The 18,497-nt window shown below is 37.9% G+C and overlaps 1 pseudogene; it reads left to right on the top strand.

Moving 5' to 3' along the window:
* Positions 1–17,778: 17,778 nt before the first annotated feature.
* Positions 17,779–17,875, top strand: LOC122118578 (annotated as a pseudogene).
* The last annotated feature ends 622 nt before the right edge of the window (positions 17,876–18,497 follow it).

The raw sequence follows: 18,497 nt of genomic DNA, 5'->3' as shown, positions 1-18,497 counted from the left end.
TTAGTGCCTCAGAGGCTGGTGTGTTCACCATGACCCATTCACCAATTGGGCCTGCTAGGCCTTGAGTTCAAATCCCAACACTGCCAAATGATTCACCTTGATTTGAGAACCAATCACTCCACCTGTTTTTCTGTCCAATGAAAGTCCTGGGTCTCAGTGAGGATGGAGAATTCTATACAGACAACTCTATAACCATTCGAATGGGTTGTTATCCATGTCAGCATGGTTATATCTATCACCATACTCAATAAAATACACATTACATCCATGAATAACACACAAAATAAAAAGAATAACTGCACTGAATGCAAGATGCATACCAGACTTGTAGGTAAAGGGAGATCCTATGTTTTAGAAAGGCGGGCTTGTTATTTTGTCCAGTGCTGGGGCTTCAAATTAGGCCCTGGACCAGGCCTGACATTCTAGTCTTCAAGGACGGTGAGATTTCCTTTCCCCCAAAGTGCAATAGAGCTACCCAGACCTGAGTTCAAATCCCAGCACTGACAAAAGATTCATTCATTTGTCAGAAGCCAATCATTGAACATGTTTTCCTCTCCTGTGAATGTCCCGGGCTTCCACTAGGATGTAGAATGCATAGGCAACCCTATAACTATGGAAACAGGTTGTCATCCATGTCAGCACAGTTATTCATGTCACCATACTCAGTAAAATACACAATAACTCCATGAATTAGACACAAATTAAGGAGAAGTGCACGAAATGCAAGATGCTTTCCACACATGTATGTAAATATAGACCCTATGTTTAAATTATGAATTTATTACTATCTGGACCTCCCTGGGACTCAACGTCAGGTCCTTGGAATGGCCTATCTCCTTCGGTGCTCACAGGCTGGTGTCCTCACCTTGACCCTTTCCCCAATTGGGCCTGATAGGCTCTGAGTTCAAATCCCAACACTACCAAAAGATGAATCCTGTTGTGAGAAGCCCACCGATTCACCTATTTTCCTGTCCTGTGAGAGTCCTGAGTCTCAGCTTGGATGGAGAATACATAGGAAACCCTATAGCCAAGGCAATAGGTTATCTTCCATTTAAGCAATGTTATATCTGTTACCTTACTCAGTAAAATACACAATACTTACATAAGACAGAAATTAAGGAGAAAAAGTACTCCAAAGGCAAGATGCTGTCCACACATATATGTAAATATTGATGCTATGTTTTAATTATTAATTTATGACTATCGTGGCCCATCCTGGGGATCAATGTCAGATCCAGGGAATGGCCTAACTCCTTTGTCGCTCACAGGCTGGTGTGGTCACCTTGAACTATTCACCAATTAGTCGTGCTAGGCCCTGAGTTCAGATCCCAGCATTACTAACAATTGGATCATGCAGTAAGAAGCCAAGTGTGAAACTTTTTTCCTTTTCTCTGAGAGTCTTGGGTGTCAGGCATGATGGAGAAGAGGTCTACAAATGTAGATTCCACGTGATAGGAAGTCATCAATGTAATAAAGGGAATGGGTGTCATCACAGTAAAATCAACGGTAAATAAATGAATAAAACAAAAAGTACAAGGAACAACCACACCAAACATGTATGGATTGAACATCCATAGGTAAGTACAAATCATGTATTTACAATGTATATAAATAGTATGTTTTCCAAGGCTAGGGCTTGAATTTTGGCTTACAGTTCAGGCCTGACTTTCTTATCTTCAAATACGGTGAGCTTCCCCTTCTTCCACAGTGCTGCAGATTTACCCAGACTCTGAGTTCAAATACAAAGCCTGGCAGAATAAACGGGGTGAATTGCAAGCCAGGGAGCTAACCTCTTTTAATTATTTTTTGCTCAGCAGGGGGCTTAAACTCAGGTTGTGGTAACTCTGCCTCAGCTTTGATCACCCTGTGCTGGGGTGCAACCATTGGACCCACAGTAAATCCTGGGATCCTAGACCCCCAGGCCTTGTGTGGCAAAATTGTAAAAAAAAAATGCAGCGAGATGGCCTTTTTATGTTTTCTTCCTTTGCGCGGTGACCCTCCTGGGTCTGAATGACACTGGTGCAAACGGTACTTCATCTTGCGTTGCTGAAGTTTGTCAGACTATTGAGGAAGTCATAGGTCCACATGGCAATGTAGGCCCCGACTTCGAATCCCAGTCCTGAAACCAATCAATGGCAGGAGATACTAAGAGACTCGTTCCCATCCATGGGAATAACAAGGTAATATTATCAATGTCACAGTTGAATGAGCTGATGGTGAATGATGCTCCTATAAAATTACACAGCATCCTTTCAGGAGACTGATTTTATTTAATATTTATGAAGCATTAAAAGAATACTATTACTTACAGAATCCAATAATTTCAGGATATTGATTGATTTACTTAATAGTTTGTTAAGAATGAAAACAATAACATTAATTACATGTACCATTATAAATACCCAAGAATTGGTAGGAATGTAGTCTATATAACTGAATAATGTATAGACATCTCTGGCACTCTATAAATATATATATTTATTAGTGTACTACCATCTGAATGTCAATCTGTTCTTATTTTGTCAACCGCTGGGGCTCAATCTCAGGTACTCAGAACTGCCTGTCAGCTCAATTTGCCACAGGATGGCTGGCTGACACTCACCCATTCATGAATTGGGCCTTGTAGGCTGTGAGTTCAGATGCCAGCACTCCCAAAAAATGAATCGTGTAGTAAGAAGCTGATGGTGACACATGTTTTCCTTTTCTGTGAACGTCCTGGGTGTCAGGAAGGACGTGCAATACATATGCAAACTTATATCCTATGTAACCAATGTAAACACTGTTCTATGTGTCATAATAGTCAATACAATGAGTAGTCAATACATGAATAAAACAAAAAATAAAATAAATAACTACACTGAATGCAATATGGAATCAACGTATGTATATAAATATAAATCATATATTTAAAATGTACACAAATAGGATGTTTTCTAGTGGTGGGCATTGATTTCAGGCCAAAGGAACAGACTTGAATTTCTTGAATTCAAGGAGGCAAGCTTCCCCTTCCCACACAGTAAAACAGCAGGGTTACCTAGACCATGAGTTCATATCCCAGTCTTGGCAGAAAAAAAAATGGCATCTCCATGCTATGTGATGCCCAACTCGTAGGTATTTCAGTTGGCCTCCATTTAATGTGATTGTTAAAATGCTTCACAAAGTATTAATTAATATCAACCAGTGTCTTATAATGTAATTGTGTATAATTTTATCCTCGAATCATTCAAGTACTGCCCATTTAATCATGACATACATCACATTCCTTTGGTAATTATATGAATAAGAATGAGTTTCATAGGATCTCTTGCCATTGTTGGAGGCAGGACCAGGATTCAAACTGTGGGCTCCAGCTCCTACCACTTAAAGCTGAGGATAGGGAACTCACAGGTCTGTCCAAGAACATCAGCAAAACCATTGATTATCCAGGCATCAGTGGCTCTCAGCAGTCCTCCTTAAAACTTACAAGGCTGTGAAAGGAGGATTATGGTCAAAGTCATCCTAGGCAGGAAAGTCCTTGAGACTCTTCAACTTGTGCCAACAAAGCCAGAAGTAAAGCCATGTGGCTCCAGTGGTAGAGAGCTAGCCTTAATCAAAAGCAATTCACAGATTGTGCCCAGATTCTGAGTTCAAGGTCTGGGAACAAACAGACATACACAACAATCTGAGCAGCCATCCCGCTAAAGCAGGTCACCCACTTGTCCCCAACTGGCTTGGACAGAGTTCCAGGGGAAAGGGGCTGCCGTCATTTTGACTCCTCCCATTCTGCCTGCATCACAGGATTCCAGCCAAACCCCCATTGTTTCATGGTTTTTTCTGACCAATGGGATACAAGAATGGTGGCCACGCCCACATTCCATGCTGCCCAGTAGCACCTTGATTCCCTCTGTTTGTTGACACCACTACCAGCAGTTGAGGAAGGTAGAGGTGGCTGAGTGGTGAGCAAGAGACTCGAGGCCTAGGAGTAAAGGCCTTCCTCAGGCCCATCATGTGCCTGCCTGAGCCCCGGCCCCCTCTCCCCCTTCCCCATGGAGCAGCATTTCAAACCTGGTGCTGCGGGCTCAGAACCATGGTTTCCTCAGGCAATAGTGCAATGGTGTGCCACGAGCCAGCTTGTGGCCCTGACCTGGTCCTGGCTGCCCTGTTCTCTATTCAGGGCCTGAGTGTCTGTTATGCCTCTGCCATTGCTGCTTGCCCCACCTGGAGCTGCTGCCAACAGCTTCTGCCAGCAATACATGTGAGGCTGCCACACAGCCCCACAACTTGCGACCCCATATCCCCTCCCTTCTGACCCTGACCGGCGTCTCCCTTTGCCCCACAGTCTGGCCCACGCGGTGCCACAAATGTGCTCCAGGTGTGGGGCTGGGTGTTGACCCAAGGATCCCACCCCCATCCCCAGCGGCTAGTGTCCCAGGAAACGGGGAGATGCACGGTTGGGTGAGGAGTGGGCTCCACAGATCCCCTGGCCTGGAGCAGTGGGAGCCACACTGCCGCACATCTGCGCCTTTCCTCTCCCTGGTGGAAACCCGGTGGATTTAGAGGTGGGGAGCAGCATGTCTACACCTACCTTCTGGGGTCTTTTTCTTTTTTTCTGGGGATGGGAGGTATTGGATGCAGAAGATAGACACCCTTACTGTGTGAGCCCTTGTGTTCTGTGCTCGGTCAACCTTTCTCCTGAAAACAGAGAGAGACATAGAGAGACAGAGAGATCATCTTTTACCTTGTGCAGCCTGACTGTGCTCAGGTGAGTGATCAGTTGGCAAATTGCAGGTGCTGCATGGATGAGTCTTCTGTCACCGGTCTGGATGTGTGTGTGTGTGTGTGTGTGTGTGTGTGAGTGTGTAGAAGTGAATTGTAACAAGGAGGCTGAATGCTTTGGTAACTTCTACCTGCTAACATTGGGGCATGTATGGGCTTCACAGGTTAGGTCTGGGGGCCTGGAAGGGTGAGAGGATTGAAGGGGACACAGCACTGCTTAATTACAAGAAGAAGGGATCTGTGTGCAATGGAACTGTGTACTCCCTTGGGCCTGGTTGGTGGCAGTGGGAGCTTGGGAAGACCTGGGAATGCGGCCTACAGGAGATGGCTTCCCAGTGGGACGGAGAGCATGACCAACACTTAGTAAGGATATGAGATCTGCTAGTATGGAGCCCAACAGCATAGGTCAGACTCTGGGTCTTCTCATCATGACGTCTTTTGGGTGAGGCCAACCCTATTTTAAATCTTGTGCTGTGATCTTCAGATCTCAGCCTCCTGAGTACTTAGGATTATAGGCGTGAGCCTCTGGCACTGGGACGCTGGTTCTTTTTGGTATATTAGGGTTTGACCTCAAGGCCTTAGGCTTGCCAGTCAGGTCTTCTACCATGTGAGTCAAGCTTTTCTGTCTTGGGCAATTCTGAGATGGAGAATTAATATATGCTCAGGTTGGGCTGGATCATGGTTCTCCTATCTGTGACAGGCATGAGCCACCAGGCCTTTGTCTTCTGTAGTTGGGATGGTAGACATGTAGCGCCACGCTCAGTCATTGGTTTAGATGGATTGTCCCAAACTCAGTCCAGGACAGCCGATTCTTGACCAGAGGTGAAGCTCTGGGTTGGACCTCGACCATTGGACTTCAATCTCCTCATGTGACAGTTGTGAGGAAACAAGGGATTAATACAGAGGGATTTCTGGAGCAGGGAAAGGCACAGAGGGAAGGGCCATTTGATACTGTTCTTGGCAATTCTGTGAGCATATGATAGGAAGATACCCAGAAAGATCTCAGATGGTGTGTGTTATTAATGGTGCAACAGGTATGGGATTGTGAAACAAAACATGGCTCTCTTTCTTTATTACCCTATCCCCATGAGTAACGTGATCCTTCACTTTGTTCAGTTTTGAAGATGGTGAAACTGAGGCACAGAGAAGCCAGGTAACCTACTAATGACTCCCAGCTGACAGGAAGTTCGTCCTGACATCTCTGGCATGCTCCCTAGGACAGTGGGTGCTATTCAGTCCACTTCTGGTGGTGGGAAATCCACTTATTTCAATTCATGTGGCTTGAACTTTGGGCCTGAGGCAGCTCCCCGAGCTCCTCAGCTCAAAGCTAGCACTCTACCACTTGAGTCACAGCACCACTTCCAGTTTTCTGGTGGTTATTTGGAGATGAGTCTCACAGGTGTTCCTTCTTGGGCTGGCTATAAACCACGATCTTCATATCTCAGCCTCCATTGTACTTAGGATTATAGGCCTGAGCCACAGGCACCTGCTTAAGTGTAATTCTGACCTTCTTTCTTTCTCTGTCTCTCTTAGGAACTGATTCAATGCGTGCTGGAGGAGGTGGCCCAGCATCCCCATGTGTTTGGAACCAAGGTGACCCTCTCATTCTGGAGGTAGGCTGTGGGTCAGGAGCTCTCTCGCTCAGTCTATTGTACCAGCTCCATGAGGTAAGTCACTCTGTGCCCTGGCTACACTGTGACAGTTATCCATTGTCCATCTAGCCTTACTGGACTCAGTACTGTGTTCAATGCTCTTTTCTAGCAAAAATTTCTGGTTAAAATTATGATACATAGTTACAGGATGAAAATGTAATGCCATCTTAAGAAAGTCATTTAGGGTTCTGGGAATGTGGCTTCATGGTATGGTGATTGCCTAGCACGCATGAAACCCTGGGTTCAATTCCTCAGTACCACATAAATTGAAAAGGAAACACTGGAAATGGTCCTGTGCCTCAAACGGTGGAGGGTTAGCCTCGAGGGAAAAAAAAAAGCTGAGGAATAATTCCCAAGCGCTGAGTTTCAGCCCCAGGACTGCCAAAACAACAGCAGCAGCAACAACAACAACAATGAACATTTAGTAAGTGCAAAATAAAGAACCCATACTTGGAATATATAATTGCTCCTTCCATACTGATACCTGACAATAGTCCCTAATTCATGTACTTTACCTGTGTTAGGATACTGTGTTGAAAAATTGTTTTGTTCATTATGTCACGGCAATTAATGCCAGGAATGTGCTTAGAAGTCAGGTGAAGATTAATTCTGGAAATTCAAAGATTCCAAGCTTTTGAGTGTGGTCACTGCTAATCACAATGAGAAGTGTAGTGTAAGTGAGATTTGGAAACTCTTTTGGCAAGTAATCGCACCAAAAGGCAGAGGTTAATTAACAGTTGTGACAGAAGAGAAGGAATAATTCCAGATGGAACGAAAAAATGAGAGTAACTAAGGTATAGCAGAAACCGTTCTAGGGAACTATTTTTGGTTATTGAAGAACTAGTTATCAACTAGGCTTATTCCCCATTGCCTTTAGCATTCAAAATCTCCTAGGCTAGTTCTTAATCTCTGTGTGATAAATGTATCTCCTTCTATGCTGTTCTTTCATACCTGGTCTCCTTTGCTTTCTAAAAATCTGTCTTCTTATATTTCTCTATGAACATTTTCTGACACTAAATGCACCTACAAAGATGAAAGAGGATGCGAATGTAAGAGTCCCATAGCTCATGAGTCATTAATGTAACAAAATGGGAAAGGAGGACATATTTATTGCTACCTCAATTCGGAAAAGATTCAATGTCACATCATTTGGTTCAGATTTCCATTCTTTGTCTACATAGTGACATTAAGTGCACATAAATGCAAATATGAGCCGGGTGCTGGTGGTTCATGCATGTAATCCTAGCTACTCTGGAGGTTGAAACCAGAGGATTATGGTTCAAAGCCAGCCTGGTCAGGAAAGTCCATGAAACAATTTAGTAGTGCACCTACTTTTGCTGAGTTATTTGTTATGGATTCTTTGCTAAACATATTCGCTCGTTAAAAATTGTCAAGTAGTAGCTTTACAATAAACTTCATCTAATATTTCTTGGTTCAAAAAGAAATCCATACAGTTGTTGTCACTGAGCTTTCTTACTGTCTTAGTTCAAAGCCAACCCAGGCAAGAGAGTCTGTCAAACTCTTATCTGTAATTAAATACCAAAAAAGCCAGAAGTGGAGTTTTGGCTCAAGCAGTGGAATAATAGCTTAGGGCCAGGTGGGAAAGAAATACAACTGTTCAGGGACATGGGCAACTCTCTAAGTTCAAGCCCCAGAACCAGCACAAACTAAACAAACAAGCAAACAAAACAAACCCTGGGTATTTCTTTGGGACTCTCCTTAAAATAGTGGCAGTCCGAGAAGAGCCTGCTTTTGCTGATCATACTCACTGGATCCTGATTTTTTGGAATCCTTATCGCTATGGAAAACTCAGGACCAGACTAAAGGAATTGATAACTGATTCCTGCAACAAGAGAATCATCTCAGGAGTGAAACATCCATCCATAATACACTTTAAAACCTCCATATCTTTCCTTCTTTGCAGTAGAACATTTTTAAAACAAAGTTACTTTCTTTTGTTCTATTGTTCTATACTGGCCTTCAAATGACATATTGTTTTCTTTTGTAATACTCTCAACCAGAAGTTTACAGACAAGTTTTATAAGAGTAAAGGACACACTCAAAAAAGTCAGGGACAGAGTTTCCTTCCAGTCTTGGATCCTTTTCTTGTACAGTAAAAAGGAAAGAAATAGTTAACTTGAACTTTGTCATTTCTCTATGTTCAATTCCTCTCCTGGGATCAGTTTCCACATCCAGTAACAGTTACTTCCACTTACTTCCAGTAACAATCTATGGTGCATCTCCAGAAAAAAATGAATGCTTTCTGGCTTCACTGAAATAGCACAAGGACACTTTTGGACATGAGGTAACATGTGTTTCAGAGACAACTTATTAAAGAGAAATGAAATTTAAATTGCTTATAAATACATTATCCATGAGAACATTTTGTTCAAACTTCTTATATGCTCTGTATATTAAGGTGAATTTTAAATGGGAAGCAAGTCCTCAGATCATTTTTGGTGAGTCTATGTGCTGTACATTAATTTCCCGTTTACATGAGTTAACAGTAAGAGAAACAATAGCAATTATAGGAGAAAAAGAAGTTCTGTGTTTATTTATAAGTGTTCAATACAATATAGAAGACTCTACAAATAAGAAAACATTGATACAATAAAGCAAAGTCCAGTATGTAGATTTATGGGAGTGATATAGAGAAAGCTTTACTGCTAAGTGGAACATGAAGCAAGAGGCCACTCCCTTTCTAAATCACGCTTGCTAATCATGTAAATGTGCAAAAAGGAGAATGGAAGAATGATTCTGTTTCCAATGCAAGTCAGATATAGAATAGACTTAACTGGAAAAAAAGAGTCCATCTTGAGAGAATAGGAATTATACTAGCAATGAACCTGGTGGCTAAGATCACATTTCTTTTTCTTTCCTTTACTTATATTCCTTTTTGTTGTTGTTGTTGTTCGTGGCACTTGAAATATGGGAAAGGGTGCTGTCCCTCTGAAACGCAGCCCAAGGCTATTGCTCTTCCACTTGAGCCACAGTGCCACTTACATTTTTCTGGTAATTATTGGAGAAAAGAGCCTCCAGGACTTTCCTACCCGAGATGGCTATAAACCCCAATCCTCAGATCTCAAAACAACTTGGTTTATGATCACATTTCTAACAGTGTACACTCAGGATATGTAATGTATATGTTCTTCTATCTTTATATGAATTCTTGAGTTAAAAATCTGGGCTACAGGTTAGACTTTACACTCACAAAAGTGTTTGAAGTTTAAAAGTTGATACTCCTGGAAAAATAAAACCGAAGAATGTAAAGGAGTCTGGGAAGTTCAATTTGCATCCAGCTTGGACAGTATAGGCTTTGAGACACTACCTATAGTTAACCAGCCAAAACCTGGAATACCAGTCACGAGCAAGATTGCTGAATAACAGCTTTAGGTTTTTGCATACATACAGACAGACATACACATACACACAGAGGCACTTATAGGTGCACACAAAAATACACAAATGAAACAACTCTCAGAATATGTAGAAAACTTAAAACAATAGAAAATAGGTCCTGAGTAAGACTAGAATCAAGTGATAATTTTTAATATTAGAAAGCCTTCAAGTGAACTTTCCCCCAGAAGTTGAGAATTTTACAAAGGTAGTGACCAGAGATAGTAAGAGTCAAGCAATCATTTTTTTTTCTGGTTGAGATACTTTTTTTAAAAATTTTTTGTGAACATACAGTACAGAGGGGTTACAATTACATGGGCAAGATAATGAGTACATGTCTTATCAAGCATTGCAGCCTCCTCCTTTGTTTACCCTTCACATCCCTTCCCAAGCAATCATTATTAACGGTTTAGGATCCATGGTGTAATGAATCAGGGAACCCTGCAGGTGCATCTGAAAATGTTCATATCCTGTGTCAAATGTTAAAACATCTTTGAAAATAGTACATAAACAGTCTGAGCATTCAGTCTAGTGGATAAGATCATAGGAGAAGTTCAGAATTGCTAGTCTGATTCTAAATTAAATAAAAAACTATGGGAGGGCAAGGTGCTACAAGCCTGGAATTCTAGCACTCAGACAGGAGGTTAGAGAGTGGAATTAAATAACGATACCTTCCATGGACCAAGTAGAATACTTTTGTCTCAGTAAAACAAACCAAACAACAAGAAAGGAATACACAGTTAGAAGTTTGTGCTAATTTTGTCATTGTTTTGAGAAGTCAAGTTTCCTATTGAATACAAATCATACATATCCTCACTTGTGTTTTAAATGCTCTCATCATTACAGAATATTCCTAGATGCAAAATAGCTCATGATTCCCACCCAAAAATTTGGGGAAGTAAGTAAGCCTGATTCTGTTGGATTCCAAATAAATGTTGAAGGATTATAATAGCTTAAGTCTGGAGAAATAGCAAAGTTCGTCTAATGTAGGACTTTGTAGACCTTGTTAAATTAGCATTTACATTTAAAATATATGTTTTGGTTTTGTTTGTAATTTCATATTCTATAGGATACTACAAAATTCTTTTTAAGTAGAGGGATTAATTGAAAGATTCACAAATGATTCTGGCATTCTATTTGCCTAGATATTCTTTCAAGAGTGTTATAATTAGAACATAGCTAAAAGATAATTCCCATAGTTCATGTATACCATGTTAATGTGAATAATCTAGACAGAGTTGCCACCAAATGGATGACATTAATTTATACATTTAGAAAAACCAATTTTTTAAAGGTTTGGTTTAATATGGTATGAAGAGAGTATTTGTGTGACATCTACTTTCTTCTAACGATATGTAACACAGGAAGCGATTTCCTTATTTACGTGCCTCTGTATACATGTAGAAAAATGCTAGGTTTGGGGTTTGTTTTCAATTTTGTTTTTGTTTTATTGGTTCGTCCTAGAGCTTGAACTCTTGGCCTGGACAGTGTCTCTGAACCTGTTTATGATCAAGGCTCGTTTCCTACCACTTCAACCACAGTGCCACTTGAGTCTGGCTTTTGTGGAGAAGTTTTTTGGGGATAAGATTATAAGAAACCTTCCTGCCTGGGTGGGCTTTGAACCATAATTTTCCTATCTTAGCATCCTGAATATCTATGATGGTTAAAAAAGTATGAATATAAATCATATTTGCAAATTTTCTGATATCAAGAATACCAGTGGAGGAAAAATGATGCAGCTCAGTTTATTGAGGTGTTCTTTTCAGAACAAGGAGGGCCTCACATTAGCAGAGGTGTAGTATTTTCTCAAAATAGAGATAAGGTATTCATGATGTGGATTAAGGAATTTTAGGTGCCCCTTACAAGTTGGAAACTGTTGGGCTAGGATGACTTTATGGCATAAATCTTGAGATTGACGGTCATAGAAATAATAGCTTACTCTGATAAACAATTGTTTACTCTTGAAGAATTAATTATTGCACATGCTTCATAGTTTTATACTCTACCAGAATGTGGCTATTGTTCTGTTGACTTCTAAATCTGTAACACCCCATTGGAAACTGCATCTATTGCAGAATTATATAACATGCAAACAAGTACTGTTTTGAATCTCTCAGGAATGTTGAGAATTTAAAAATGAGTAGTTATTAGTCATACGAATTTTGAAGAACACATATATTCTGTCCTCTTAACAACTTAGTTAGTTTAAAAGTTATGGGTTTCCATAGCATTAAAACGTTTTCTGTGAAGTACTAAATTTATTCTTTTTTGAAAAATTTGGCAAGTATATTGTGAAAATATCGTCTAGTTGCATAACATTCAAGTTGCTGACCCTCTGATAAAGCAGGGGTAATTAATTCAAATTAGATGCCAAATAGTATTGATTTTTCAAATATTACTACATAAAGAGTATTATTTATGGTGCCAATACAGTGAAATTATATTTTACGCAGCTTAATTTTTCAATTTTATTATCAAAGTGATGTACAGTGGGGTTACAGTAATTATAAGGTATAAATCATAACTTTTCAAACTTGTTAACCCTCTCTCATTTTTCTCACAGTTTTCCTTCATCCCTTCACGCCTCACAAGTTGTAATGTACATTTCCAACACATTGTCTTGTGAGTATTGCTACTGCATTGGTTTGCCTTTTGTCTTTGGCTCACCATTTTGCTTTTCCCCTTCCCTTTGCTAATTAAGGTAAATGTATATACAATACAAAATGATATACAGCAGGGATAACCATAAGGGGAAAACCCAAAGAAAACAGAAATCACATAGTTCATCAAAAACAAAAACCACAAATGAAAAATTCTGGTTCCATATCTTGGAATTCATTTTGTTTAGCATCAGCTAATATGGTTATATATACCCATAACAAAGCGACTGGAAAATAATAACTGCATGGATACTATATTATGAAAACAGCATGTTTACTTTTTGATGGTAAAGGTGGAAGTAAGATCGATGAATTCGCGGTTCTGATAAAGGATTTTCAAGAGTTTTAAAGTTATGACAGGTAAATTTTAATTGTTCAAAATTTTAACAACTTAGGCTATTAAGAAAATTTAAAATTGCCTGGAAGAATAGGCTTTCATGCAAAGAAATCCAAGGAGATTTAGTAGAGAGGGAGCAATGTGGATGAAGATGGCTCTTTTTCACACTAAACAAACAAACCTGAGAAACCTTGCTGTAAATCCTGTAGGTTCCCTTGGAATTGTCCTTACCCAGGAACTATATTCTCACTGTTTGAAACATGGTTGTATTGGAATTTAAATTCAAAGTTCTTAAAAAAAATAAGGCATCAAAATTCGTGAATTTATGTTTAATTGCCAAACAGTAATTCTCTAAAAAGATAATTTGAGTCAAAATATTTAGGGAGAAAGTGCCCTTCACAATGACAGAAGGTGTTGGGATTACACATTTTTGTTTTTAACACTTTCCACAATGTCTTTGGATGTGAAGCAATGAAACACAGAAAAAAATCTGATTGGATACTTCAAACGAATGATTTCACATTTCTAAGTGGCTCATAAAAAATAATATCCTTATTCATATGAGATAGTGAAGATTTCTGTTCTTACATATGCCAAAAAGTTCAGAAAAGAATTGAACAAATGGAAAAGTTAATTAAAAAAAGTTTTCTTAGAAGAAAACTTAGCTAAGCGTATTGTGTTTAGCAGTGAAGAGAGGCCAAAACTTTTTTATATGAATTGTGTCAGTATTTTTACTCCCTAAAGTGAGTTTACAGAGCCCGTTTGGCTCATTACAATGCAGGACTGATTGAATGAAGACATGAAAATAAATTCCACATCCAAATGAGGCAATTAAAGAGTTTTAAAAGAGAAATAATGAAGATGTAGCAGTGGTGGAGCCCGTTTAGTCCTTCAGGTTCACTAGACATGAAGCCAAGGAGCTGTGAGTAATTGGAACTTCAGCAAGAGCTAAGAGGAGGACATAGAAGTAGGACATAGAAGCATTGTCCTTTTGTAACAGACACTGTCTTCCAAGGTATGGGTGATTTAACTCTATTCTCCTCCATACATCTTGGTGAAGAAATGCAAGACCAAGAGAAAAATAATCGATTGAAATAATTTTGCATAGAATAACTTCACTGTTCCTGATATGGTATCTAAGGAGAATCTTAAGAGAGAGGATGAAAGTGCAGTATTTTTTTGTTTCTTATAAGCATCTTGTTAGCAAAATATATCTTTGAGGTTAGATAATTCTGATTGAACCAACAAGTGATGGAGTACTTATTTTTGTGGGCACTTTAGACACAAGAAGTCTTTCAAGGTAAAAGAAAAAAATATAGCCAAATATTTGTGATCACAGCTTCTTGGACTGTTTTCTGGAGACAATGTTTTACATTAGATTTCTCCTCATTAATATAGATGTTGTTTCATGGCAACCAAATGCAACAGGGAAGTTTAATGGACTCACTTGGCCAATTAAACAGCATAAAAGAAGAAAATGGCAAATAATATTTAATGAATTACTTTGCCAGAAGAAAGGAAGAAAAATATAATTCAAAATCAATTGACTTAAAAGTATGAAGAAAGAGTAGTGAAGAGAGATTAGTGAAAATAAAGAGTATTGTTTGCTCTTCAGTGGAGTAATGGGTTCTTGATCTTGTTTCTTCCATTCTATCCTCACAAGCTACCAAGTGTGTCTCAGGACTGGATTATCCAGTTCAGACAGAAAACTCATAGAAGAAACATACTATTTGCAGCAGATGTAGGTGATTTATAACCTTAGACAATCTATTTAATTCTGTTCAAAATTCTCCCCTATCCCAAACTTCCCTCTTTGAACAGCTTTGTTTGCTTTTCCCAAGACTGCCCTTCATTAACTGATTAAAATTTTGAGAGGTCATATTCATACTTTCTGGAGATTGCTGTTTGGTTGTGATTTTTGAGTGTTTTTTGTTCTTGTTGTGTTTTTGAACTGAATTTTAAAAGGTTGTGCAATTGTTTTACAATTAAATATATCCATCTAATTGTCCAATGCTCCTAGATTGGAGTCACTCCTTCCATCATTCTCAACTAACCCTTTCTCCAAGATTTATTTTCAATTTACCACTTCCTTTATCATATGTGTATATTGAGTATTCTAGCTGTACTTGACCTTTGTTCATTTTTCATTCATTCTATGTCTTTACCATAATTCCTCTGCCCCTTGTTCATTTTTCATTCATTCTATGTCTTTACTATAATTCCTCTCTGGTTTCAACTTCCTCATAGTCATTCTGTTAAACTGTCTATTAATACTTTGAAAGGTTTATTTACATTCTATGGACTTTCAATCCTGCATATTCTTGAACTGATGTCAACTTATATTTCCATAATTCATTCATCTGCAGCAACAATTTACAAGACTGGAGACGTGAAGCACCTAAACATGATTTTATTCTCATCCATTTGGAAGATTAATCTTTAGTCAAAAAGAAAGTTAAAAATAGCTTAGAATGTATTCCTAACTACAAATTTTTATAAATGGCTTTGTACAATGGTGTGATTCTTTTATTTTACATGGAATAATATTTTCTACTACCTATAAGTTTTGGAAAAAGGAAAATTAAAATTTATTCCAAGAGGAATATGATAAAAATAGAACACAGATATTATGTTTGTCATATCTCTGATGAGTACCCATATTCAAGACTTAAAGTTATATTTCTTACTATGTTAGACAGAGGGAAAACATAAAATAACATATGATAAGGCAACTATTTGTGACTTTTTAAAATGTACCTTATTAAATGATGAAATTTATTAGCTAAAGTTTGGGTTTGAAATTTAGGAGGCTGTTCTATTTAACACATTTCTGGAAGGCCCTTACTGAAAAACACAAATTGTGGGTGGTACTATTTCTACACTTTAATGAAAGGTTGAACGTGTTTGGCATTAGTGCTGCGTAAATAATTCAACTCTATTGTAGCTTGCTCCCTACACTTGACAAACTTGTAATGTCACTAAGCATCATCAACTTTTCAAATGTTATTTTGGCAAATGTGATTTTGAAAAGTTTATTTGAAAAGGAATACACTTTCAGGAGATTCAATGTAGATTATCATTGGTTTGAGAGTGACATTTTTATACCACAGAACCATGTTGTACTGAAGTCCCAGTGTTTTGAAGCACACCTTAGTTCTTCAAATGTTTTTCTGAATTACATTTGACCTCTAAGTCAAGTTTTCCGGGCTTTTGTAGACCAATTATGGAACTATCCTTCAAGGAACTATTTTTTGGCCCACTTATGTTGGAATAAAATCTTTCATTAATCATAGGGGAGGGGTATTAAATATAATCTTATGACACTTTGTGAACTTGTTCACTCATCTGGGCTGGTCATCTATAAGTTGAATGTTTGAATTACAGTACTTTCTCTCAAATTTTGTTATCTCATCCTACATTTTAAGTTGCCTTGCATTTCACAATTGCTTACTGCTAATTCCTGCATCTCAAGGAATTGGGGCCCTGAAATATAGGAAATGAGAAATTGAGATGGGTCTTCAATTACTTTGTATTGACATGTTGCATGGGCCTTGGTGAGAAGTCTTGCCCCTGTTATCTGATGATGAAGGTAACTGGGACCTGGGATCTTAGGACCCATGGGTTCTGCAGAAGAATAATGTTTTTTAGACATCTTAGCAAAATTTGTGTATAATCAGTAGGAATGCTTCAGAAATATGGAGAAAAAATTTGGGACAAGCGAGTTAAAGCAATAAACAGAGCAGCAGAGTAAAATCCATTACAGATTAGAGGAAAACATTGTTTTTTTGCCATGTGGATTCAGAAGACCAAGAACAGAATGTATCACAAGTTTATAATAAGATATTGCATAGATACTTTTTATATTCTAATATATATATTAAACCTAATTATTTTTATTCCAATTCTATTTATTGGAATAAATAAATATCAATTTAATTGTCAAATTATCAACTAATTCTAGTAAGTTTCATTGTGTGAAATATAAAATCAGCACATATAAATATAAAATATATAACTATATATACTCTAATTAAAAGGCACACGTTTTGCCTTGTTCTCTTGTAGTTACTGTATCAAAGGCAAATCTGTTTTAAAGTATTAATCCATTATCTCTACCTCAGTGTTTGATAGAGTTAGACCTAAAGCTTTACCATTTGTAGATTTACAGCATGGAGGCAATAGGAAACACTGATTAAAACATTGTCAATTTAATGCCTAATAACGAGGAGAAACATATGGACTTCTCCTGCAACTATGAAAATATTAGGTGATAAAAAGGCAGTAGTATAAGTTCCTGCCTCTTGGATGGTAGACAGACCAGGACATTAAGTAATCATGCATACCAACACTTTTTCACCTTCTTGGCTTCAGCTACTTTTGAAATGGAAGGTATAATAAACAATTATATTTTGATAAAATACCTTCTAGTCTGAACAGTTCTGTTTGAACTATTCATCCTTCTATGATCCCTTGTAACCAAGATTAGTTTTGTTCCAATAAGACAATCTATGCTGTCAGGGTAAGATATTCTGGTTGGCCTGTTCCCACATGGAAGAAGGGTAAAGGCTCAGGTAGACATTTGTGCCAGTAACACCTCATTTGGGAAAATGTCAGCTGAAGAAGTTTAGAAGTAGCTCTTAAGCAATGCTTACTTCGAATCCATTAGGTCCACAGAGCTAACACAGTTGGATAAATAAGTACTTGAAAAAGCCATCACCTTTGGACCTATCTATAAATTATTGAGAGTACGATCAAATTCCAAATCAAAAAACTTAATAGTCATTGACAAAAAAAAATTTGCAAATGTGAGCAATCGATTGATCAATATAAATTTTTTCCACTATTCACAGAATTTTAGGGAAATAAGATTGATAGCATTGTTAGGAACAATAAGGTTTCCTTGTTAGTAGTAGGCACCCATAGATATAAGCCTGTATAAAGATTGCATCATTAACTACTTAAATTTAGAGGATACTACATGCTTCAGCAGCACGTATACTGAAATTACAATGTAGAGATTAACATGGCACTTGCACAAGGATAATATGAAAATTTGAGAAGTAGTCCATATTTTTCATTCTTCAGATGCAAGAAATGAAAAACAGTTATTAAAAAGTTGATTACCAAATTACAAGTATAACAATACACGCAATTCATATAATTAAATTTAGTTTGACATCGGTGTATTAAATCTTCACCTCAGAAAGGCGTTTACATAGCATAATCTTTACAAAACTTTTCAAATTGGACAACATTGCCATTTTCTCCCAAAGAAAAATAATATTAAGACCTAGAAAAAAGGAATCAAACTGTTTCTATATGGAATGCAATCGGAAAGGACACATTAATGAACATATATATTTTAAAATAATGTAGAATACGAAGTATATCTAAGAGAAAATAAAATAAATTATGAATATTATGCAAACATAGTATATAGAATATTTTAAAATATATTTTTTCAGACAAGCACCAGAAATATTTTAGTTTCTGTACTACTCATTTCAACAGGTAAGTTAAAATTATTTCTGATTAAAAAATTACAAACTCTGAAGAAATCATTATACATGTATACAAAAACTATTGAATACATTTTGACATCCAATTCAGGCAATTCACTTGGAAGAATTCCACGGACTCCATTAATTTTTACAGTAAAATATTGGTGTTGCCGGGCACTGGTGGCTCATGCCTATA

This window comes from Dipodomys spectabilis, unplaced genomic scaffold (genome assembly GCF_019054845.1).
Source record: "Dipodomys spectabilis isolate Male_0828 unplaced genomic scaffold, ASM1905484v1 ptg000155l, whole genome shotgun sequence".
Classification (NCBI taxonomy): Eukaryota; Metazoa; Chordata; class Mammalia; order Rodentia; family Heteromyidae; genus Dipodomys; species Dipodomys spectabilis.
The sequence above is the reverse complement of the archived record's forward strand: the minus strand, read 5'-3'. Positions and strand labels throughout refer to the sequence as shown.